The following is a 26,452-nucleotide window of genomic DNA, read 5'->3' as shown; positions in this document are numbered from 1 at the left end:
TGTCGTAAGTGACAAACCAGGTTAGCATTTGAGGTAACTTCTAAGAGTATCTAAGAAGGTCTTCTGAATGTTGGTAAGATGATAGGAAGAAATTTTTTTTCACTCAGAGAATAGTTAAACTCTGTAACGCATTGCCAGAGGTTGTGGTAAGAGAGGACAGCGTAGCTGGTTTTAAGAAAGGTTTGGACAATTACCTGGAGGAAAAATTCATAGTCTGTTATTGAGAAAGACATGGGGAAAGCCACTGTTTGCCCTGGATCGGTAGCATGAAATGTTGCTACTCCTTGGGTTATGGCCAGGTACTAGGGACCGGGATTGGCCACCATGAGAATGGGCTACTGGGCTTGAGGGACCATTGGCATGACCCAGTAAGGCTATTCTTATGTTCTTATGATGAATTTTTTTTTATATGAGAGACCACTCCTGATAAAACAGAGGAGCCCCACCTGACTTCTAGCATCACTTTTTTTTTTAGGGGCAGCAATGGCACAGGATCCAGACTCCTGAGGACATCTTGAATTGGAAGTGTAGTAACGGGGATGGTATCCCTGTGAATATCTTTGGGCGGAAGGGCCCGAGGATCCCTGATGAAAGCTGCAGGAGGGACAAAAGGTACTATGGTCCCCTCCCTTAGTCTGGTCAGTAACACTGGCCAGGAGGTCACTTAGGCCTCTTCCAAAAAGAAGCTGACCCTTGAAAAGGAAGTCTGCCGAAAATGGCCTTGGAGGCAGAGTCCCCAGCCCAATGACAGATCCACCTTGTAAGCCAAGATCTTACTGAGAACACTGAATGGATCATAAAGGGTGTCCTCCACATAATTTACACCATCCAGCCTCCTCCACAGAGGGTACATGGCGCAATCTCGAGACAAGCGTGTGCGGCAAAGGAGGCTGCCGCTGCAGCCTTGATATCTGAAGAAGCCACCTCAAAAAGCCTTTTCAACATAATGAGCACGCTGTGATCCTGGAGTCATTAAGCAGTACACCCCTCACTGCTAGGGAGGGTCTTGCGCCGGGTGACCAGTGCCAAGGCAGAATCCACCTTTGGCTGCTCAAAACTGCAGAATAGCAAGAGTCAGTGTAGAAAGTGTAGCCATAGCTTTAGAGTTGGCAAGAGCTTTCTGGAATCCCACTGGCCCTTTACCAGACCAAAAAGCTGCAGGTGGGATGGAATAAAGGATGACAGCACATTAGAACAGTCCATGACTGAAAACTGAGATGTAGAAAGCTGAGAGTCCAATTTAAACCCTTTCAGGGCATCAGCAAGAAATAATGGACAGGGACAGACCAAAAAAATCTGCAGCTTGTGAGGTCCTCACCCAAATCCGTATCGTGCTGACAAGCTCCTGCAAGGGTAGCAGCAACAGCATCCAAAAGACACAGTGTCAGGAGACAGGATAGGCATAATATCTGTGCAAAAAAACAACGCAATCGAGATCCCGCATAGGGACCTACAGCAGCAGCGTAACCAGCCTGGAAGAATGCGATGCACCTGCCGTATGTTTCAAATGAGCCAGGTCCGAAAAGTATGTTCTCCAAAAGAGCCAAAGGAAATCCATGGAAAATGCACACCCCGTAGTTACTGGTGAGTCCAGATGAGGCGCCCGTGTCATGCCAAAAGTATCCCCAGACTCAGAACGCAGACGTTTAGCACTAGTGTCAAGAATGGCCAGTGGGCGTGACTTTTAGCCCAAAACACGGATCCAGGCTGGCCCCTCAGCCCTGCAGGACCCAGAGGAGGCAAAGCCTGAAGCTCCCACCCCTCCCCCAATTTAGCGCAATTCATATATGCAGTTGACAGATTAAGGGCTGAGGAGTTCATTCCAATCAATCTACAACAAATCGAGGGGTTTTGAGGAAGAAATCAAGCTTTGAAAAAAGATTAATTTAAATCCAAGATAGCCACCACCAGCAAATTTGTGCCAAAAACGACAAAAATAAATAAAATCTGAAAATAAAAAATAGCAATTTGGGGTTTGGGGAGGTGGAAGACCTGAACTCTACCCTCAGAAACTCTGAAAAATTAATTTTACAAAGTTCCATAGACCACCACTGAAGCTCCCATAGGAAATAATGGAGGTATATTTACAGTCTGTGAAGTGCCTGTCTGCCGGATCTCTTACAATGCAGCTGAATGGAGGAAAAGGATTTTCTGCCTCAGAAACTACTCCAAATGACCAAATTTGAAGATCTTCAGACTGCCAGTCGGACAGACATCGACTGTAACCTCTGCCCCCACAGAAACTATCCATGCGATCAGGGGCAGGAAACAGCCTGCGCCCTGAAACCCTGAGAGATATTTTACTCAGGATGCATACAGCCTGCATTTAAACCCCTACCAGGGTCAGAAGGCAAGCAAACTCCCAAGGGAATGAACCTAGAGTCTGAGAAGGGTGGTATACGCAGGCTGACTCCACAGATTCACCGAATTTTCTCTGTGAAGCAGCAGTCCAGCTCCGCAGGATTCATCCTTTCCTCCAGCAGAGGACACCACATGGAGTCTCACGGTACTGAAGACATCGAAAAAAACAAACTATAAAGCAAAAAAAATAAGAAAAAGATGCAGAGCAGATCAAAAGACTTCTGCATGGATTGCATTCAGAAATTGAAACTGTAGGTGGCTCTAACTCTCTCTCTAAGGTAGAAGGAGCACATGCTCAGAAAAATGTTTGAATTTCTGCAACGCCCGGATTGTGGGAAGGAATTGAACACCTAAAGTATGGAATTGAGAAGGGACGTAACAGAACTGTATTTGGTACGCCCAATCATTTTGATATGTTGGTACCTATGTGAAACTTAAAGCTGGAGAATTAGAAGTCAATAAGAAAATATTTCTTCACAGAAAGGGTGGTGGATATACAAAATAGCCTCAAAGTGAAATTTTTTTAAAGTATTAAAATTCAAGAAAATATGAGACAGAAAGGATTCATAGTTGCAGGGAAGCAAGATAACAACCAAGATTAAGTAAAAAGTGTTCTGCACTAGTGTTGCCCGATTCAGAAAAAAAAATTCAATTTAATTCGATTCAGTCTATTGAATCGATTTTCCTGCCCAATTGGGTATTTTTTTTTTTTTTTTCAAAACATCCTGGTGGGTTTATTTTATAGCCTCTTTGCCCTCTCCTACCCACAATGGCGCTGTGGTGTAAACAAAATAAACAAACAGAAAAGACTTTTCCTCTCTTAGGTCCTAGTTCACATTTGCTGTCTAACACCAGTTCTGGCAGGATACACATTTCAAATCTGGCATATTGTAGTCACAAAACAGAAAATAGCATTATTTTTTCTACTTTTTGTTGTCTGGTCATTATTGAAATCATGTTGGTCTCAGGCTCTGGTTGTCTTCTGATAACTCGCTTGCCAGGGTCTCCTGCCCATTTGTCGTTTCCTTCTTTCTCTGTGCTAACTAACCATCCATCTTCCATCTCTGTTCTCCCCTTCCATTTCCCTTCCCTCCCCCAGAGGTCTGGCATCTTTCCTTTTTTCATCTCCATTCCCACAGCTGCAACAATAGACCCCACCATCCCCAGATCCACCATCTCTCCTTTTCTCAACCACCATTTCATCCAGTATCTCTCCCTCCTTCCCCACCACTCCAGGGTCCACCAGCTCTCCCTTTCTCTTCCCAAGTTGTGTCCAACTTCTCTCCCTTTCTGTTCTTCCCTCCATAAATCCCATTGTCCACCATCTCTCTCCCTCTCCTCTGTTTTTAGACCCATTATTTCTTCCTCCCCTTCTCTTTTTAACATTTCTCAACCAAACTCCAGCAGTTTCTCTGACTAGCTCCCCACCGGTCAATTTCTCTCCCTCCAGCCTGTCCCACTCATCTGGGCCTGCTCACATGTCCAGAACTCTATTCTCCTATGCCATCCCTGCATGCCAGTGCTGCTAATGAAAGGGAAGCAGAAAAGGGCAAAACATGAAAATACCATGAAAGAAATATCAGCAAGGAACTATTGTTTTTAATAATGTGCTGTGATTTTAAATATGTTTTTTAGTCAATACATGTTTTTATGACATTGTACACAACCTAGAAGGCTGATTGGGTGGTATATGAAATCTTAAACAAACTTGAAACTTGAATCTAAAATCCCCAGAGTAAATGAGTCAAAAATATAAAAACTAAAAAAACACTACCCGATGGGAGAGAACCAGTCAGGCAACTACAAATTAAATAAGAGAATAATATAAAATTTAACTCGCTACCCGATGGGACAGAATCTGATATAAATCCCCAGAGAGAAGATAAAGCAAAAATGCTAAAGACAAAAGCCCGTAAGAAAGTGAAACTCACTATCCGATGGGAGAAAGAAACTATCAGGGGACTACAAACTCAAAAACTAAAATAAATAAATATATATATATATATATATATATATATATATATATATATATATAATGTAACTTGCTACCTGATGGGAGGGAAACTGTCCACCCCATAAGCAAAACGAAGGGGAGACAGAATGGAAAGAAAACTAAAAGCATCTTGTGGCAAACTAGCGTATGATGAACTTTAGAAATACTACTAGCCTTCAAAAAAGAACATAAAATAAGCATAAGCCCTAGTAATAAGCACACCTTAATGAAGAAAATGAAAGCGCTTACCTAAAACACAGGCAAAGAGCAGTGGAAAAGTTTCCGGGGCTCACAAAGACAGCATGTTTCCAACACTGCCTGCAGCCCCCGACAGTGAACAAGTGCAGTGCTCCTGGGGAGCTAGCAGGATAAGTAAGTGTCAGATCCCGTAGGGGAGTGGAATAGAGCTCCGGACAGGTGTGCAGGTCTTGCATTGAAGACGAATGACCATCCCCCCTCGCCCCCTAAAGTAGGAGCAGCAGCAGCAGTGGACAGCCAGCAGAAGGCAGCACTACCGCTCCTGCTTTAAAAGACCTGAAGGCACGGGGAGGAGGGTTGGGCCCCGAATCGGTGAGGCCGATTTTTTACAAAAATGAATCGGGCAGCACTATTCTGCACTATTACAAGAGTATTGTATATTTGCAGAATAGAAAGACCATCACATTCTGTGCTCCTATGCTTTAAAAATGCATTTTTGTGTCACTAGCTCTTCAAAATATAAAACTAGGCTGCAATTACCACCTTTGCTGAAGTCAAAATAGACCGAACATGAATGAAATCAGTGGAGGCTAGTAAGAATGCACACAAAATAGAACAGATGGTCTTTGAATGTCTTGAAAGAGCAAATAATTCAGAATTAATAATCTCAAATGTTTGGCTTCAAAGGATCAACCTGCCATTGATGTGAAAGGCTGGTGAAAAATGGCACTACTCTTGTTGGCAAAATGATAGCACTTCATCACTATTCAGCATTTAGGCCTTTGCAGAGAGCCCAGTTAAAGGTACCAGTTTCCATTTTCAAAATCACAAAATGCAAAGCCCTTTCAATGCAAGTCTACAAAAGCAGTGTTCCTAGGCACTGCTTTTATTGTTCTTTTAATGGTCATTTGAAAAGTAAACATACTTTTTTTTCTGCTGCTCATGTACATTCTATTTTCTTCTGCCAAGCAATGGAAATGCTTTGCCACTGATGCTCATGCATATTAATTAAAAAAACAAAAATTCAAAGTGTGTGGTAATAATATATGGGTCTCTAGAAATATCAGACAACAGAAAAATTGATAGTTGATAATTCAGAAAAAAAAGGAATACATGTACAGTGGTACCTTGGTTTACGAGCATAATTCGTTCCAAAAGCATGCTCGTACTCCAAAGCACTCGTATATCAAAGCAAAGTTCCCCATAGGCCACAATGTAAACTCAAACGATTCGTTCCACAACCAAGGTTTTCTATGGTAGCCCAGTGGTGGGTACCTGCCTGAATGATGTCCGGCGCCGCAACCTCTTCAGCAGGGTCACTTCCTTCCATCGGGGTCCCGTACTGCTGCCCCCTGCTTCAGGACGATGTATCTCCTCCGTCCTCCACCAGGTTGTACCGGTTCCTCACCGGCATGTCTCGTCTCCCCTCCCCTCTCAGCAGCACAGTCAGCGAGAGCCCCAACCTCTCTCTTCTACTGCTGCCACCACTGGCGGCGAGGCTTGCAGGAAAGGACAACCCCGGGCTGGCGGCCATGGTGCATCCATCCGCTTCTCCTCAGCCCTTTATCACAGCCAGGCAACCCGGAGAACAGTAGATTTCTTGGGCAGAGAGGAAAAGATACCTTCCCTCTCCGTTGATTTCTAGGGCGTGCTCCTATGCAGCCACAGCTCACCGGCATCTTCCCTCTTCATTGATTTCTGGGGCATGCTCCTATAGAGCCACAGCCGCAGCTCACCGGCCCACGCTCATTGGTTAAAAGTGAGCGCACGTGGCTGGGGGTGTGACTAGCGGTAGAAGGGGAGGGAGTTGAAAAAGAAAAAGATTGCATGGAACGTAGGTGCATGCGCACGAGAAGAGCACCTGCCAATTGCCAAAGGGAGCGTCAGGAGTAGGGGGAGACTGCTTCCGTTATCGGGCCAGTGGTCAGCTTAATTCACTCGTGTATCGGGACAGCGCCCGGTTTGCGAGGTAAGATTTTTGGGAGTGTTTTGCTCATCTTGCAAAACACTCGCAAACCACGTTACTCGCAAACCGAGGTTTGACTTTAATGTGTTTTTTTGCACTCCCTGAGAAGCATATTGGACAATTTTCAACAATTAATGGCATTGCAAGGTATGTGCAATATATAGAAGATTTTCAAAAGGGGACACTATATTGATACTATACTACACTTGATCTTAGCCACAAGACCAATAGGTGTTGGTATCTTTCTTCTGAAAATTACCTACATGAATGCCTTACCATTTGTTGCTTCAGTGGGCAGGCAATTGGATTTTCCAAAATATGCTGTTTTACCTCAATCTGTAAGCACCATTCTCCTCCCCCAACCTACATACAGGTCTTGGCAATACTTTTTTTTTTTTTTTGCATGCATTGTTGGAGCCCATACATATTTATAGTAGCTCCACAAGTGCCAATTTTGAACTTGGAGAAATATTTATCAGAGTTATCTTGCTGAAAATCCATGGAATGTTATAGACACCTACTGCAAGAAAGTAGAGTTCTAGTCCTTGAAGTTGGTTGATTTTCAGGATATCACACATTTGTTCCTAGACATCAAAGTGATATGTAGTCTTCAGGAGTTTTACACCTGTCTTCCTAGTTCTATTCAAGAGTCCTTTAAAGTCTCAAATATTTGTGCATCACTTCTTCATTGTGAGCACTTCAACATGTAAAAACTACAAAGGTTGCATTTTCTTCAGGGCCGGTATACTGTAATATAGCTATTAGAATTCTGAACTGCATTCTGATAATGGAAAATATCTGTCAAACAACAAAGGCAAGGGTGGTGTCTTTTCAACCAGTGATAAAGTCTTTATCTAATATAATAAAAGCCTAAGCCGCGCATGCGCACTCCCATCGCGTGTTCCGTTTTCCATGCGCTGTAGGGCATCGCAGATAGGACTGTGCATGCGCGCAAAACACTCTTTCTCCTCCCCGAGGCGGATGTTGGACACGGCGGCTGTCGGCCGTGCTGTTCTTCAGTCTGCCCTGCTTCTTGCCTTAGTATATTTTTAAGTTGAAAGATGAGGCAGCGGCTCCTCTCAGGATCCCCACCTGTGTCGGAAGTCCGATGCAGTCAGGGATCTTGAGAGGAGCCGCCGCTGCTGCGTCTTTCAACTTAAAAATATACTAAGGCAAGGAGCAGGGCAGACCGATCTTCAAAATGGCCGCAACTCCTGCACAGAACGCCGATCCAGGGGAGTAGGCCAGCCAGCCAGCCATTTGGCCAGGGGACAGAAACAGCAGAAGAGTGGCTAGATTAGAAACTGTTTTCTTTTTTGTTCCAGTTCATAGCCTCCCTGCCCCTTTTCTTGTCTGGAAGGGAGGGGCAGGAGCAGATGACCCCTGCTGCTCCAGAGTCTGAAAAGTAGTGGGACTGTGTTCCAGACTGTTAGGAGCAGCTTTTGAATGCTATGGTTTCTCCATTGCTCTCTATGGAACTGAGCCCATGTAATGGACAGGGGAGGGGGTAGAAAAATGAAGGAAGGCCTACAGCTGGACAGAGGGAGCAGGAAGGAGGTAATGATGGACAGGGGGGAGGTAAAACAAAGGGAGAAGGGCTGCTGCTGGATAAGGTGAGCAGTGATGGGGTGGTGGAGGACACAGGGGAGGTAAAAGGAAGGGAACAAACTAAATTTCTCATAGAGAAAAAAAGTAATGCTATGTGCCTGAAACAAAAGGGCTCTTACTTACGCCTGTTTTATAAAGGCAACAGAGATGTCTATGTTGTCTTTATTTAAAAAACAGTTTCCAGATCCAGTCCTAATAGTGGGGTCCTTTTATTAAGGCATGCTAACCGATTTAGTGAGCGCTAAAGATTAGCACGAGCTAAATGCTAAGGCATCCATTATATTCTATGGGTGCCTTAGCATTTAGCAAGCCTTAATAAAAGGACCCCAGTGTGCAAATACCAGCAAAGGTATACTGTAAATATGTGTGTATGCTCTACATACATACATCATGACATTGCCCTGATCCTTCCAAATTTTAGTATATTTTATGTTATGTATTTTGTAACCTGCTTAGGCTTTAGGCGGGATGTAGGTCTGTTAAATAAATAAATATTTATTTATTTAAAAATTTATATACTGCATAAAAACTATGCAGTTTACAAAATTACATGCATACATTAACAAGACAAACACAAAAAGACATTAACTAATGGTATCATTATTAAAATCTTTTAAATTCATCCTACAAGATGGAAACACAAAATCCCATAAAATCATTTACAGGACAGGAAGGCATGAACAGAGAATAGCATTAGCACAGGAAGGCATTGACAAATAATTGTGTTTTCAATCGTAGAATACCAGGCTGCGCATTCCATACATATATGTCCATGTATGCATGTGTATATTACCACCAAATTTTATAAAAGGCTTTTACACATGGAGGAGCTTTTATAAAATTATCCTCCACATAGACATCTTCCCTGATCTTCAGTTCATAGAAGTAAGAGGGGTATAGCAAACTCAAAGGAGACTCTACATCAGTGCTTATCAATCTTTTTGTGGCAATTTCCTCATGATAAAGGCCAAATAAAACTGTGTGATCCTCAGAGGCACAGAATAATGATGGACCTATAGAGAGCCCACCCAAGTTGAGACCTCAAACATGGGTTTTGGGATACCATTTGGCTTCCCGATTCCCAGTTTGGGAAGCACTGCACTATTCTGCACATTACAGGCCCAATTCACCAAGCCTTCTTCTTCATTCTACATCTACAGGGGAAAACATAAGATATAACAGGCCTTGTACGAGTGCCTGTGTACACATACACAAATGTCTATGGATGCATTATCTATAGATGCATATACAACACAAATTAAGATTTAGTTATTACTTCAAGATAATCTGAAGCAGTTAAGCACTGTAATGGGATGCACAGAGACATCTGTTTGCATGCAACTGTAAAATTTCAGCGCTAGGTACCTTTTAAGGGGAGTGCTTCAACCTTGGCAATTTTAAATGGTTGCAAGGTTTTCTCAGAGGTCAATTCACTCATATTCTCCTGGATCACAACCTAAACAATGCATTTGCTAGCTCATTTCTGTCTTGGAAACGTACTTTTGTGTTATGGTCATCCTCCCTTATAGTCAAGCAAATATGAAACACAGCAACTCTAACTTACTTTACCAGCATCAACATCATTTTTTATATAATTGATGCAACTAATGAATTCAAGACAAATAAATCCCAGAAGCAAAGGTCCAAGGAAAAGTGAAATAATTTCAGGAAAGAAGCCAAACATAAACTACTCCCTAATTAATATCTGTGCAGGCAATCTATAACTCAGGATGACAGATTTCTCACAAAACTAATACTTTTTTGTGCTTCCCTGCTCTTGTGCAAGAACAGAAAGACTTCAAACTGTCTCTGTGGTAAAATAGCAACTACCAAATAGAAGCAGATTCAAAGAATCTTCTCAACATCCCTCACTGGTGACTTGTTAAAGCCCAGCACTAGTCCCTTTAGGTCCTGTTCTCTGACAGCTAGTATGAAAAGATTCTCTAACGGGGCCACTGCCTGTCAAAAGTCACCAGCTGGTCTGCTAGGGCTCTGTAGTCACATGGGCCAGCTGACAGCCTGGGCGTTGCTCACCATGCTGAGCACCGTGCCACCCAGCTGCTGTGTGGTCACGTCCATCTGGAGATCTCTAGCCAGACAAATCTCTGTGCCTGTCAGATATCATCAGCAGGCCTTGTTATGCAAATTCAATTACTCAAGTGTGCCCTATTACTGCTGGCTAACTGCTCCTAGAACCAATCTCATAGTGACAGTCCCGTTCACATTTTTTACTCACCAAAAGTACCTCATTTATTCCTGCTTAACTATTCCCTTGTATCATTAAAGTAGAGCAGCCAAAGTGCAGAATGATACAACCTCCCTACAGCAGGCTACTATTCTTTACAAGGAGTCTGCATAAAAATGTAATTCACTAGAGAAAAAAAAAAGGCCCTTGTTAACAAAACATTTTGTAATAAAGGAGAAAAAAAAGATTACATGACCAAAAATAATTTTTACTGTGAGAAATGGTTTACATAATTTGCAAATAGGGTATCAAAAAAGAAAAAAGCAAGAGTGTATGCTGACCCAGGAAGTGTAATTCATAATTACATCAAATTTAAGTAAAAAGATTTGGTGGCAGATCCTGTAGCTCAAGCTATGGCACTGGTGGTGCCGGGGGAGGGGTTATGGGAGTATGTTCTGGGTTCACATCCCTTGTTTACTGTAGTGGTAGTGTGACCGGTCTGGGGAAAGTGGTCATTACAGTTGTAGCTCCTTATTGGTTTAAGTAGAGTCACTTTTACTTACAGACGAAAGAAGCACCTTCCTTCCTTCAGTAAGGATGCCCTGGATCCAGACGCCTATGGGCCCATCTCATTGCTAAATGTAGATCTTAAAATCTTGGCCAAATTATTAGCTGATCGTTTATCGGTCTACTTACCTCGTTTAATCCATTCAGACCAAGTAGGATTCGTTCCGGGCAACAGTCGGTCTTAAATGTCCGTAGAGCAATCATTGCCATGGCTCATGTTCAGTCCCACCATATCCCTGCCTTGATTGTCAGCTTAGATGCGGCCAGAGCCTTCGATCAGGTTGATTGGCATTATCTTTTTGGGATACTAGAATTTATGGGAATGCAGGGTTGGTTTCTGCGGGCTTTTCACACTCTATATGCTTCTTCATTAGCCAATGACATCTGTACTAAATCCTTTTCTCTTGGCCATGATACACGACAGGGTTGTCCCTTGTCCCCGCTCTTATTTTTGCTTTATTTGGAGCCCCTTCTATGCACCATCAGGAGGGATCCTGACATTACTGGAATTGCTGTTTCTGCATTTACTATTAAAGTAATGGCATTTGCTAATGACTTGCTGTTCACATTGACAAACCCACAATCGTCTCTGTCACATTTATTGCACGCTTTAGATGAGTTTAAATTTTATTTGGGGTTTTCTTTAAATAAGCAGAAATCTATGGTGCTGGCCCTCCCAGCCTCATTACAAGAGACCTGGGAGGGTGAGTTCCCTTTCTCCTGGGCCCCTGATTTATTTAAATACTTGGGGATTATTCTTCCCAGAGACCTCTATATTGTATGCTAAAAACTTTGATAATCTGCTGAATTTGTCTCTTAACCTTTATCAATCTCAGGTAGGATGGCACTGTATAATATGGTCCTTTCCCTCCCCGTTAGCTTTACCACTTTCAGGTTTTACCTCTTTTGCTTTCTAAACACCAAGAATTGAAATTAATTGCAGCAATTCAAAAGTTTTTGTGGGCTGGACGGAGGGTGCGGCTCCCCTATGCTCACTCTTGCCTGCTGTTAAATATTCATTGGTATGCCTTTGCTTGTCAAATGTGCCATATCAATGACTGGTTTAGAGGCACTTCCTTTTTTCTTTGATACCCCAATGGAAATTTCACTATTGCTTCTCTACCATTACAGTTATATGCTTCATGTCAATGCTCTGGCCCTACATAAGCCTCTTGCCACCTATCCCATTTTTCAGCCTGCTCGCAGGACTTGGCGTTGGGTGTGCCGTGTTCTTCGTTTGTCTTTTGGGATTTCTCCTTATTTGCCTAATTCAGGGCAATGCCAGCCTTTACGTTCCTGGAAGCCAAAGAGTTTGCAATTTCTTTTTCAATTGTTTACAGACAAGGGAGAGTTATTTACTTTTGTATCAGTTACCGCCCTCTGATGTATTTCATTACTTTCAGGTTAAGCATTATATACATTCTCTTGATTCTCAACATCTTACAGAAAACAGTAGGGAGGCGCTCTCGGAAATGTTTAGCCTCTCGGCGCAGGCCACCATTCCTTTCCGATTTCCTTTGCCAGACAGGAATAAACTTTGATATACTGGCGGATCTGTGGTCCACTGACTTACGCTGCACTATTACAGCTCCTCACCTGTGTAAAGCATTGAAGAAGTCATTGAAACTTACCTTCGACATTACTCATTGGGAACTTCAACAAAAATTCTTACTGCGCATTTACGTCTCTCCCATTCGAGCGTTTAGGATGCACATTACTCCCACACATTGTTGTTTAAAATGCGCCTCACCATCAGTTTTGGCATTGTCTGCTAGTGTCTGCCTTTTGGAGATCCTTGGGTAGCTACGTCTCCTGCATCTGGAGCCAGACTTGGATTCCTACTCCACAGATACTCTTTGGTTACTATCGGCGGCCCCTGACTTCAACACGTAATATGACAGCATTTGTGGACCGAGCGATATTGATGGGCAAGAAGGCGATTCTTTTGGCCTGGATGAAATCGGATGGGTCATCAGTAGAGATTTCTATTGATTACTCAGGCATCTTTGGAACACCATGGACAGCAGGACTTGGAATCTGCCAAAGTATGCAGATTTTGTGCTGTTTGGGAACCGTTTTGGTCTGATCTTACACCTCGTGCTCGCAGTAGAATTTTGAACTCTTGAGTCATGGGTTTTGGATATATCATTTTGTATAACAGGATTGATGATTGTATACTGGGGGTGGGGGGCTTTATTTGTTGGCTGTTTGCTCTGCACTGTAATGTTGATGTGGCAGTGGTTCTTTTGTTATTGCAAACTTTAATAAAAATCATTTCAACATTTAAAAAAACCCAGTTACATTAATTTCTTTTACAACTTGATCCAGCAATGAGGTCCAGAGCTTAACTATATGTGATGAGTGAAAAAATGTTTTCTCCTATTTGTTTTAAAATACACTACTATGTAACTTCATAGAATATACCCTAGCCTTTATACTTTTTGATAAAAGTAAAAAAATCAATTCACATTTATCTGTTTAACTTCATTGAGCCTTTTATAGACTTCTATCATATCTCCCCTAAGCCATCTCTTTCCCAAGCTAAAGAGCCCTAACCTCTTAAGCCTTTCCTCATATGGTAATCATTCCATCCCCTTAATCACTGTGGCTGTTCTTCTTTGTATCTTTTCAAGTTCATCTTTTTTTGAGATGCGATGACCAGAATTTCATACAATCCTCAAAAAGTGGTTTCACCATGGAGTGCTATTAATTAATTTAATTTGATTTGATTTATAGCCCATCCTCCCCAGAGAGCTCACAACGGGTTACAAGATAACATACATAATAATAAACAAACAAGATACAGAAAACTAAGGCAATAAAGGCTACAGTCTAATACAGTTTTTCATCCTGAATTAGCAGACACAAAGCTTTATAACATATGGATAATTCATCTTACTTTAGTTTCACATACTGTATACACTTCTCCCTCCGTATTCGCTGTGATAGGGATTAACAAACCCGCAAATAAAATACAGAAAATAACGCAAATAACTTTTTCATATGTTTCATATGTTTTAAAAAACCATAGTGAATATGGTGAAACCGCGAATCACATGATGGGAGACCTGGCCTGCTCCTGAAGGAAAGGCAAAAAACATGGTGAAGAAAGTGCTGGGAATCAGCAATTTTCTCTGTAAACGCTTGGAATCAGCAATTTCTCTATGCAAGCTAATATAATTTGGGGGGAGGAGCCAGAAAGCTAAAAACCGAGAATAATCGAAATCGCAATTGCTGAAACCACGAATACGGAGGGAGACGTGTAGCTAGATCATCTTGAAGCATGTGCACAGAGAGTCTAGTTCCAACATATATAAGGAATACATTAGTTTGAGTTACAGACTGTATGGTTGCTTAGGCTGAAGAATTAGGTGAAGAGGTAGGTTTTTATTGCTTTTCTAAAGCTCAAAAGCCCTTTGAGGGATTTGATGTGTGAAGGCAGTTGATTCCAGTGCTTTGATAAAAACAGAGTAGGACCTTCATCTGGTACTTTCTAGTTGGAGGCTCTGACCAAGGGGTAATTGTAGATGTGTTTCCTCCTGGGAGTGGAGGGGTCTGTTTGGGACACAAGGTGGGAGTTTGACTGATATGTAGTAAGGCACCTTGTTGTGTAGGGACTTGAACGCAAGTACTAAATCTTTGAAGATGCAGCATTTGGCTATGGGTAGCCAGTGAGTTGACACTAGGGATACTGAATCATGGGTGCAAAGGTTCTTTAGAAGTCTAATTGCTGTGTTTTGTACAAGTTGGAAATGCTAAAGATATTTTGCTGACAGTCCTTTGAATAATGCGTTGCAGTAGTCCCTACAGGAGAGACAAGAGAGGATGAAGGCATAGAGAAGTTAGGTATAGTCAGTTCAGAGAAGTAGTTTCTTATTTTCTGGAGTTGTCAAAGATAGTAGAATGAAGAGAAGACCACTTGTGAGATATGGTTGGTAAATAAGTTAGAATCGAGAAGTACCCCTAGGCTGAGAACTTGGTCTTTGGCGGTTATGGTAGATGGTTCCCAGAGAAGAGAAGGGCAGTTGTAGGTTCAATGTTCTTTGTGGATCCAAAGGAGTTCAGTTTTTGAGATGTTTAGTTGTACTTTGTTTGTGGACATACCGATTTTGACTTATGAGAGACAGTTATGAAGTTTCACAATCAGGGAGTCGTGGTTCTTTCCTAGTGGAAAATATAGTTAGATGTCATTGGCGAAGGAGTGAATCTTGATTTGGTGTTTATAAGCTATAATCCAGGATGGGTATAATGTAGAGATTAAACAAAACAAGGTTATTTGAGGGGTCACGTGATCTGAGCTAGTGAGCAGACATGTGTGTCTCAAGCTCCTGAACCCCTCTCTCAATGTCGGCAACTTTAACCCTCATTCTGTGCCATAGTTTATCTGAGCATGCCCTACCTGCCAAGATTAGTTCCTTGGGCTTCAAAATCTGGTGTTGGATCACACGTTATGGCAGTGAAGTGCCCCCCCTAAAAAAAAAAAAAAAAGGAAACACCCGAAACCTAAGATGGCCGATGGGGATGAGCCGGCAGGCACTATGGTAAGCTCTACTTGGGTGCAAGAGATCGATGCCGAAGTTAAAGGAGCAATTAAATCCTCTTTAGACTAACACTTGCAAACAATCACATTAGAAGATGATGTGCGTTTGGAATCACTTACCGGTGAATTTTCTGCATGTTGCCAATGATTGTCGGCACTGGAGGACATGAATATCTTGCAAACAACGCTCCAAAATAAAGTTCAAGCACTAGAAGATAAATTTGATGATCTTGAAAACAGATCACATCGGGGAAACATTCACCTGGTTGGACTACTTGAAAGTATAGCAGATATGGAGCTTCACAGTTTCCTGGAATGATGGCTGGTGGAGACTCTAGCCTTACTGTCGTCTATGGGACCTCTGTGCATAGAATGGGTGCACAGATTAGGCCCAAAACGAGCGCTGGCAGAGAAGTAATCCATTGTGATCTTCAAACTTTTAAATTATGTACAAAAGATGGAAATTCTGCATGCAATTTGGGCGAAGGGTCCACTGGTGTACGATAACAAGCAGGTAACTTTGTTTCCAGGATTATTTGACTAAGGTGTCCATGCAACACAGAGCCTATGCTACATTATGCGCTGATTTACATCACAAGAATATACAGTTTGCATTGCTCTTTCCTACCAAGTTGAAGATTTATTATGAAGAGAATTCCTGCTTGTTATCATACACCCTAGTCGAAACCTCATCTTTTTCACAGGCTGGAATATGCTACCCATTTTGTGGCTCAGATGGCTATCCCATCTACTAGCTCTGTGACTATGTAACTGCAGGCTGAATAACCGTTCTTCCTTAGGTGATCTTTTCTTTGGGATTCTGTATGGGGAACTGTGCAGGCCATCCAGATGCTTCCATATACCTCTGCATTGGAGGTTGTGCTGGGCCCACATACAGCTGAGCTGCCTTAGCCTACTGTTGCTTGTTATGGCAATCTATGTTTGACACAGGCTAATTACTGGATTGGATACTAGTGTCCTTGACTTTGGGATGACTTTCTAAGAGATTTTGGAGGGCTCTTTATTATGTGGCCTATTTATAGTTTTCAGATCACCATATAATATAGAGCACTCAAATGATATCTTGTGTTTGACACCCCTGGAGTCAGATCAATAGAAGGACACCGATTTGGGGTTAGGGTATCATCATTGATCAAAACCTCTGTGAAAATTAGTCAATATCAATAATTTAATCTATTTTTAAGAGCTTGTTCGTGGCAACTTTGTAACATATAACTGGACAACTGGCATAACTCAAGCTATAGTGTTTCCCCTGAAGAAGCCCGTTGGTGTGAAACAGATTTGGCCTCCGTCGGGTCTTAAAAGATAGGTGCTTGTTGTCGGTCAAAGTATGCCAGACTTTATGTCCTTTGTTACATTGTGATTGTTGCCAGCTTTTTAAATTCCTATCCATACGAGAGAAATAGGAATTTGTTGAAACATATTTGAAATCATATACATATTTATAAAAATAATTTATTTAAAAATAATCAAAAATAGATTAAATTATTGAGATATTGACAAATTTTCACAGAGGTTTTGATCAATGATGATACCCTAACCCCAAATCAGTGTCCTTCTATTGATCAGACTCCAGGGGTGTTTTGAAATCTTTTTCCTCTGTGTTAATATTATTGTGCATTTGATATCATTTGAGTGCTCTATATTATATGGTGATCTGAGGATTCTTGTTTGAACACTCTATTAAGATTTCCACCTTATTCACTCAGCCTATTTATAGTTTGGCAAGGACCCTCATGGATGAGTGAGTGGAGCAGGAGACAACCACAATGGGGTGGCACTTCTTAGCTGTTCTCTAGATCTCCTGGATGTTGGCTTTTGGATCTGATTTATAACCATTCTCCACTTGATGATCCTCTGATCCCTGGACATGAAGCTGTAGTTTCTTTGACCAGTACCAGCTCTAACCTTTGTTTTTCAGCAGATAAGCCATGGACTTAATCATACGACTGACGACTGCTGGATAAGAAGCACATGGGACTTTTATTTGTTTGCCTGACGACTGAATGCTGTTTGGAGTGAATTTGTGCTGTATGAGAGGGGGCTGTGGGTTCTTTAGCTGGGGTGGGTAGAGGGGAGGATGATGGAGGATGTGGGGTGATGTGAGTGCAGCACAGATGGTGGTAAGTGGGTTCATCACATGACTGAATTTTAAAGATGGAACGGTGATATACGTTTCTGGCTCTAAAGGTTAACTCTATTTGCCACAAGAGGGTTAAGGATGATTTATATATTCTGCATGTGGCTCTTAGGCCGGATGGGGCACTGAAGCTCTACGTCTGGGATATTGGGGTTTGGTTTACAATTGATTATGAACCCTTAAAGCTTCATTGGTCACAACTTGTTATTGGAGAAGAGAGGGGGTACAAAGGTAGCTCAAGGCTGCCCTCGTCCTAAGGGATATGTTTCTTTGGGATTGTATGAGGGAGGGACTATTTTAGGGGTACGGGTGGGTAGGGAGGGATTTTTTGCAATTATCTTTTTCTCATTTTGCATCAATGTTCTCTTTCTTTTTGTTTTTATTTTCACCTTTTTCATTCTCTGTATTTTGTTTTTTTTCGGGGGTGGGGCCAGAAGGATCTGACTCCAGGGTCTACAGAGGTCTTGTATCCTTCTCTTATGCATATTTAGATGATTATCAATGGGGTGGGATTGTGGGCTAGGACGGTCCCCCCTTCTAACTACTACTATATGGCTAACATTAGCCATTTATACTCTAGAGCAGTGTTTTTCAACCTTTTTACACCCGTGGACCGGAAGAAATAAAATAATTATTTTGTGGACCGGCAAACTACTAGGACTAAAATTTAAAAACCCCTTTTCCGCCCCATCTCCGCGAGCTCGGTCCCCGCAAACCATCTGATTCCATCCGCACAAGCCTCAGTTATGATTTTATATTGAATGTATTTTATTAAAGTATAAAAAGAAACAATATTCTGTACAATTGTCATTTTATAAATACAAATAATACAGAGCAAGGATCAACAAAACCTCGTCTCCCCTCCCCTTCACATATATCTTCTCTACTATCAAGAAAACGGAACAAGCCAAATTATTACACAATGCTACACAGAAATATCATGCTAACAGAATACTGCAGTCACACATGACAGGAATAGTTTTAGGGGAGTGCAACTAGGGCAACTGCCCCCTGGTCAGAGAGCGCCCTAAGCCAGCTGGAAGCTAAAGAAGCACTGCCTGGGCTTTGCAGTCCCCAGTTATGTCTAACACCAGCTCTAGCAGGATATATATTTCAAATCTGATATATTCTAATCACAAAATAGAAATAAAATTATTTTTTTCTACCTTTTGTCGTCTCTGGTTTCTGCTTTCATCTTTTTTTCACTCTCTTCCTTCCAGCGTCTGCTCTCTCTGTCTCTTCAATCCAGCATCTGCCCCTTCCATCCATTGTCTGTCCTCTCCCCCTTCCATATGGTATCTGTCTTCTTTCTATGCTTCTCTCCCCTTTCCATCCAGCCTGCGCCCCTCTCTCCTTTTTACATGATTCTTTCCAGCTTCACTGCTCTCTTCATTTTTATCTCTCCTACACCAGATCTACCATCATTGTCCTTCTCTGCTTATTTTTCTGCTGATCCCTTCCTATCATCAATCTCTCTACTTTCTCATGCCTGTCTCTCCCCTTCCCCTCCTCTAATCTCCCTGCCAGCTGTTTCCTTCCTTTTTTCATACTCCCTTCCCTCCTCCTCCTGTCCAGCAGTAACTCTCTTCCCTTCCTCCCCTCCCAGCAGCATCTCTCCTTCTCCCTCTCCAGTAGCAGCTGTCCCTTTTTTCCCTTGCCCAGCAGCTTCCCAGACTTCAATAGTGGCTTTCTCCCCTCCCAGCAGCTCTCCTTACTTCCCAGTGCAGCAATTCAGGAAGGCAGCCTTGGGTCCTTTGTTGGGTCGCGCCGCCTCTGAGGAAAGAGGAAGTTGCATCATCAGAGGCAGCCGCGACTCAGCAAAAGCCCCGAGGCTGCCTTCGTGAATCGCTGCGCTGGGAAGTAAAGTAGAGCTGCAGAGAGGGGAGAAAGCTACTGTTGGAGGCTCCCCAAGAACTCTCTGGCCTAGCGCGGTCTTCAGCTGTTGATCTTGCCGGCCCTGCGTGGACCGGCAGGAAATTGAATTGAGTCAATCTCGCCGGCCCTGTGCGGACCGGCAAAAATTTTCCTGCGGACCGGCGATTGAAGAACAGTGCTCTAGAGCACACATGTCAAACACAAGGCCTGCGGGCCGAATCCGGCCTGCCTGGTCATTTTATGTGACCCGTGGTGACTGTGCCACATCTAAGCGCCTGACCTTGCAGTCTTAGTCCCAGAGGCGCTCCAAGCGCCTCACTGCACTGCCTCAGTACCCATTTGCAGGCTGACAGAAACTAATCAGAAAGCAGTGCAGGGCCAGGCAGGAGCGCGGAAAGCTCGCGCCTGATCTCTGCTGCTCCTGTCCGGGAAATAGGAGACGGCTAGCGAAGGAGGAATCATGCTGGACCACCAGGATGTTTTTTAACAAGGTACGACAGCGGCGGGTGTTTGGGGGGGAATGTTTTAAAGAGGTGCGGGTGTTTGCGGGTGGTGTGTGTGTGAAAAAGGTGCAGAGGCGGGTGTTTGTGGGAGGGATGTTTTAAAAAGGTGTGGCGGCAGGTGTGGGGGGGATGTTTTAAAAAGGGGCTTGCAGGGGGGGATTTTTTAAATGGTGCAAGGGGGGGGGGTTAAAAAAATTGTACCTGGAGGGGGGTGTTTTATAAAGTTACCTGGGGGGGATGATAAAAATACTGAGACAGCTGTCTAGAGAGGGAGAGAGGGATTTAAAAAGGTACCGGGGGGGGGGGGGTTTCTGGATGGCTGGATGGCTTGGGGCTGGCTGCCATTAGACGTGCCCTGTACCCTATCCCGGCCTACCACTAGACCACCAGAGGGGAGACAGCAGATAGGGCACATCATTTGGTTCAGAATTTTTTTTTCTTGTTTTTTTACTCCTCTACAGGTGGGTGCATCTTATGGTCAGGTGTGTCTTATGGAGCAAAAAATACAGTATCTCAAAAACTTGCACTCCTGCTCCCATCTGCTCTATATCTTTCAAAAGGGGCAGTTCAACTGAGGTAATAACTGCTTCATCAGAGCAAGCAGAATCCCTTTCTGGCCGCTCAAATCACTGTAAGTTGTATTAACTGTGTGCTTTCCTTGGAGCTTTGAGTAGTTTCAAACCACAGAGGCTCGAGTAGCTTTCTTTTTCCTGTCGAAGAATTCTAGGGCTGTATGCCAAGTTTCATGGCAATTGGAGGTCTCCAGACAAACCATATCACAGGGCCCTGGCAGCTAAAAGCAGGCGAGTCAAAAGTCAAAAATACAAGTTTTCCTCTTGTGCTTCATCATAGTACCACCAATAGAAAAATTTAAAAATAGGCTCATTGGAGAAGCATGCTACTGCCATCAAGAAAATGTAGCCCTGAACTATAACATAAAAATGACAGTGGTTAAGGAAAATACAGAAAATGTTACACCTGTATTTAGGAGTAGTAGTCTTTGTGCTTCTGTTTCCACAGCAGGTTTCCCTTTGTCAGCATACATGCACCGCAATTAAATCAAGAATGCTCAACTTAGTCCTAATTGATGCCCTGGGGAAGTGGTTTCAAGTTCAGTATGACATAATTGTCTGACTGAAAGCCTAAAAATATGTATTAAAAAAAAAAAAAAGAAAACTACTAACATCCCACACTTTTCTGAATTAGAAGGCCAATCGGGGTTTGGGGGCGGTCATTGGATGGGGTTTGTCCTGGGCAGGAGAGGTTGGGCTCCCTCCTGCCCGGATCCGATCGGGCGTGGGTGGGGTGTCACAGGGGCTGGAGGAGTTGGGCTCCCTCCTTCCCGGATCGGTTCAGGTGTGTGCGTTGGAGGCAGGAGGGGTTGGGCTCCCTCCTGCCCGGATCGGATCAGGGGGTCGCCGGGGCAGGAGGGGTTGGTCACATCTCGGCTGAAGAGATTGACCATCTCTGCCACGATGGCGATCCACCCCCCCAAACCATGGCACTTCAGGGGTAGGATCATGGCATGGGAGATGAGGCATCTCTCTTGCCGCGAATGGTGTGGGGGGTGGGGAGGTGAGCAGGTTGCCGGGGCTGCTGAGCTGATTGCAGCAGCCGCGATCAGCTCAGCGGCCCCTTTTCGGCACTTATACCTGTTTTGACTTGGTCTAAGTCAAAATGTATAAGTGCCGACTAGGCAACCTGTTCAAACTTTTGGTTATACCTGCTGTACGACTAAGTCTAGGTTGGCCTACCTCCCACCCACCTTCCCTCCTCTAAAACCGCCTCTTTGCGCTCTCTGCGTTTAGAGGCAGAGGAAAGGCCTAAACCGGTTTTAGATACATCTAAAACCAGCTTTGATTATCGGCTTGGACGATCTGGCTTTTTGATCGTCCAAGTACCGATTTAGGCCACTTTTTAGATGGGTTTTGTTTTTTTTATTATGAGCCCCTAAGTGATTGGCAGCCCATTTTTACTTTTCTGACGAGCAACATATTGGAACTCTTACAAAATCTTGTGTCATTGAAACAATACAAAACTGTGCCCATTATCTTTATTTTTTTAACCACTGCGCCACACTCTTACAATGTAGTCTGTTTTGGTGAAACATGTTAGGTAAATTTCCCCAAATACGAGGCCAAAAAACAGTCCAGTATTACCTGGGGAAAGCTGTGAAATACTTTGGGAAATTGATTCTCCCAGATCCGACAGGAATATTATAGCAGCGAAGGATTGCTGCCTGTCCTCCTTTTTTTCAAAAAGATGAACCCATTCTTGCTCCTGATTGGAGAAGAAAAAAGCATTCATCTCTTACAAACAATCAGGGAAGCAGGACTCTAGAGCAGACTACCTGGCCAAATCAAAAGCCGTCAAAACAGCAGTCAGGGAGGCTAAATTCCTCATGGAGGAGTCTCTGGCAAAGAATATCCAGAAGGAAGATAAATCCTTCTTCAGGTATATCAGTGATAGAAGAAAAAACTCAGGCGGGATTGTACGTCTTAGGAAACCAGACGGAGACTATGTGGAAAAGGATTCGGAAAAAGCCCAACTATTAAATGAATACTTCTGCTCAGTCTTCACCCGAGAAGCGCCAGGGCTCGGCCCTCAGCTACAGACAAGGGTTGGCTCAGTTGACCCGTTTAGTAACTTTGAGTTTACGCCCAGCAGTGTCTACGGTGAGCTGTCAAAGCTCAAGGTTAACAAAGCAATGGGGCCGGACAACCTGCACCCCAGGGTGCTTAGGGAGCTGAGTGATGTCTTGGCGGAGCCACTGTCCGCGCTCTTCAACCTCTCCCTTAGTACAGGCAGCATCCCGTTGGACTGGAGGACGGCTAACGTCATTCCACTCCACAAGAAAGGCTCAAAGATGGAGACAGCAAACTACAGACCAGTGAGTCTAACATCGATAGTGAGCAAACTAATGGAAACTCTAATCAAACACCAATTAGATAAGATCCTGGATGAGGAGAATCTACGGGATCCCCGACAACATGGATTTACTAAGGGGAGATCCTGCCAATCCAACCTGATCAGCTTCTTTGACTGGGTAACGGGGAAGTCCCTGGACATCGTGTCCAGGACTTTAGCAAAGCATTCGATAGCGTACCACACCGCAGGTTACTGAGCAAGATGAGTTCTATAGGATTAGGTAACACATTGACGAAATGGGTTGGGAGCTGGCTTGGAGGTAGGCTCCAAAGGGTGGTGGTGAACGGCACCCCCTCCAAAATGACGGAGGTGATTAGTGGAGTACCACAGGGCTCAGTCTTGGGCCCAATCCTATTCAACATCTTTATAAGAGACTTGGCAGAAGGGCTTCGAGGTAAAATAACATTATTCGCCGATGACGCCAAACTGAGTAATGTAGTGGGCAAATGCACAACAGACGAAGATTCAGTGCCCGACAACATGATACACGACCTACTCCTACTGGAGCGATGGTCTAGGACATGGCAACTCAACTTCAATGCCAAAAAATGCAAAGTTATGCACCTGGGCAGCCAGAATCCATGCAAGTCTTATACCCTTAATGGCGAGATCCTAGCAAAAACGGTAGCAGAACGAGACTTGGGGGTAATCATCAGTGAGGACATGAAGTGGAGCAGGCTTCTGCCAATCAAGTGGAGCAGGCTTCGTCCAAGGCAAGACAAATCATGGGCTGCATATGAAGGGGTTTCGTCAGTCGTAAGGCGGAAGTCATTATGCCATTGTATAGATCCATGGTGAGGCCCCACCTGGAATACTGTGTGCAATTCTGGAGGCCGCATTATCGCAAGGATGTGCTGAGACTGGAGTCGGTGCAAAGAATGGCCACCCGGATGGTCTCGGGACTCAAGGATCTACTATACGAAAAACAGCTTGACAAATTACAGCTATACTCGCTCGAGGAGCGCAGAGAGAGGGGGGACATGATCGAGACGTTCAAGTATCTTACGGGCCACATCGAGGCGGAGGAAGATATCTTCTTTTTCAAGGGTCCCACGACAACAAGAGGGCATCCGTTGAAAATCAGGGGCGGGAAACTACGAGGTGACACCAGGAAATTCTTTTTCACTGAAAGAGTGGTTGATCGCTGGAATAGTCTTCCACTACAGGTGATTGAGGCCAGCAGCGTGCCTGATTTTAAGGCCAAATGGGATCGGCACATGGGATCTATTCACAGGGCAAAGGTAGGGGAGGGACATTAAGGTGGGCAGAATGGATGGGCCGTGGGCCCTTATCTGCCGTCTATTTCTATGTTTCTATGTTTCTGATGAAGATAGCGAAACGGAGCTCTGTCGAGCAGTAACAGTACTTCTCTGGGACTCAGATAAGTTCTTGATTGCCTTATCTTTACTTTTATGATTGCAAAATATTAATTTTTGATAGAGCAGTCTGTAGATTTGCAACAAGCAATTTTAATTTCTTTTCACTCAGAAGAGCACTATGTGTAAAATAATATTAAATAGATTTTTCACAGACACAATTATATTTTCTAAAAAAAAAGCAAGTAAAAATTTAACAAGACTTGATGATGTATGGGGCAGACTCATTTAGGCAGTTATTTGGTGCTCGTCATCCATGAGTCATCAGCCTGGGGTAAAAACTGAAATATCTTTACAGTTCCCCCAGTACTGAGGTCTTAATTAATCAATACAGACACAGGTGCATGCTTGTGAGGGTAGAAATTAAACAAGTTTTTTGCCAACTGTTTTGTTCTTTTGGTAAAACATGACCATGTTGGGTGTTTCCCTTGTTGAAAAAAAAAAATCATTGCATCCATTTTGCCTTCACGGTTTTGTGCCACTTTTTTCCTTGTTGATCCTGTGGCACAAAGTTTAGGGCAGCGAGATGAATTGAGTCCTAAATGGTGTCGCTGAGGATCTAGAAAACAGCTACTAGGGATGTTTTGATGACAGCTAAAAAGTTAAGACTGTCTCTATTTCCATTGTTATTGATACACTTCCCTTGAAAAGCATATATAAATTTGTGCATTACTAGATTATTTATGAACTGCAACATACCTCTTATTATGGGTGTGAAATGGAATGCGGCTATAGAAATACAGTACACGTATCTGGCATAATCATACACCTCTCTACGGGGGGCTCAGTGAAAAGGAGTGTGCAGTATTATGGCTCAACAGGGCAACAGGGAGCATAGGTAGAAGCGAGAATGTACATAGACCAGACAGAAAAATTAAGATGGATCCCTGTAGAGCTCCAGTAATCAAAATCCACAAAGCATCCATTCCAAACCTATATAGAAAACCTGCTAGAATGAAGCAGCACTAAAGTCCAGGACTCAGATAGCAATAACCTATGTTCTCTCTAAGCAGAGCATGTGAGCAATTGCTCATACATTCTAGGAACATTGCTCACAGATTTTACATGGTCGCTAACAAAAATACTTGAAAATCTGGAAAATTATTGGGTGTTGCTCACACAAAAAATATTTTTAGAACTTGTGGCTCGCGTGCAAAAAAATCTAGCAGTATTTTATTAGATGAACCTTCAATATCTGCACTTTATTGTAGAAAATAACAAAATACACTTTGCCAATAGCTAAACATGTACACTTCGGTATAGTCATCTGCCAATGGGATTCCAAACACGCAAGCATTTATTGGTAGATGTCTACACCAAAGCGTACATGTTTAGCTATTATCAAAGTATATTAAATTTCTGTTATTTTCTACAATAAAGTGCAGATATTGAAGGTTCATTTAATAAAATACAGCTAGATTATTATTTTTTTTTTTTTTGCATAAAATGTCTTTTTAGCATTATTTGATGGCAGGAAAATATTGTCCTATTCTTTTGTGCTTGTAACACCCTATTGGTGGGGTTCTATGGAATCCGACCCTACTTGTTATAATAAGCATATTTGAGACTCTAGTGTTATTTCTGTACTGGTTTGTTTTTTTTCCAATAAACAGACTTGATAGAAAAAGTATTTTTTATCAATGTATCATTGCTGAGTGTGAAAACATAAGAGTTATAGCTATAATACCAAAATATTTGCTCCATTAAGCAAAAAACAGCAGCAAATTTTAAGTAAAACAGAGCTTTATGTAATCAGTGGCTTTGAGGAACCCCAGGATAGGCTTTAAAAAGATTTTTAAAATTTACTTATCAAACACAGTCAAATTCATGAGGGAAACTTCAAACTGCACAGGTTTGGGGTTTTTTTTCCCAATTTTAGGTTTTTCTGGACAATCCTACTGTCACAGCAATACTGCAGCTACTGCTAGAGGGGCACAGAATGCAATCATCTATAAGCTATTTAGCAAGGGATTCTCATGCTGACAACTTTCTACTTTCTGTAACCACCTGAAATAGTAGACTTCTTTAGCCTGTGTGTTCTTTCTTTTGGTACTGCCACTCCTAAGAACATATGTAAGCTTTCAAAAGCTCTTCAAAATTCTAAGCTGAACAAGCAAGCATAGTGTATCCACTTTTTCAAAAATTCTTTAGGACAAGCTGCGAAAAGGATGCTTAGCTCTAAAGCGCCACC

The 26,452-nt window shown here is 42.9% G+C and overlaps 1 protein-coding gene across 1 annotated transcript in view; it reads right to left on the bottom strand.

The window, feature by feature from the left end:
- HIBADH (3-hydroxyisobutyrate dehydrogenase) overlaps window positions 1-26,452 on the bottom strand; it is a 217,175-nt gene that overhangs the window by 141,842 nt on the left and 48,881 nt on the right. The gene's annotated exons all lie outside the window — the stretch shown is intronic.

This window comes from Geotrypetes seraphini, chromosome 2, assembly GCF_902459505.1.
Source record: "Geotrypetes seraphini chromosome 2, aGeoSer1.1, whole genome shotgun sequence".
NCBI classification, from domain to species: Eukaryota; Metazoa; Chordata; class Amphibia; order Gymnophiona; family Dermophiidae; genus Geotrypetes; species Geotrypetes seraphini.
This window is presented reverse-complemented; position numbering and strand designations above follow the sequence as displayed.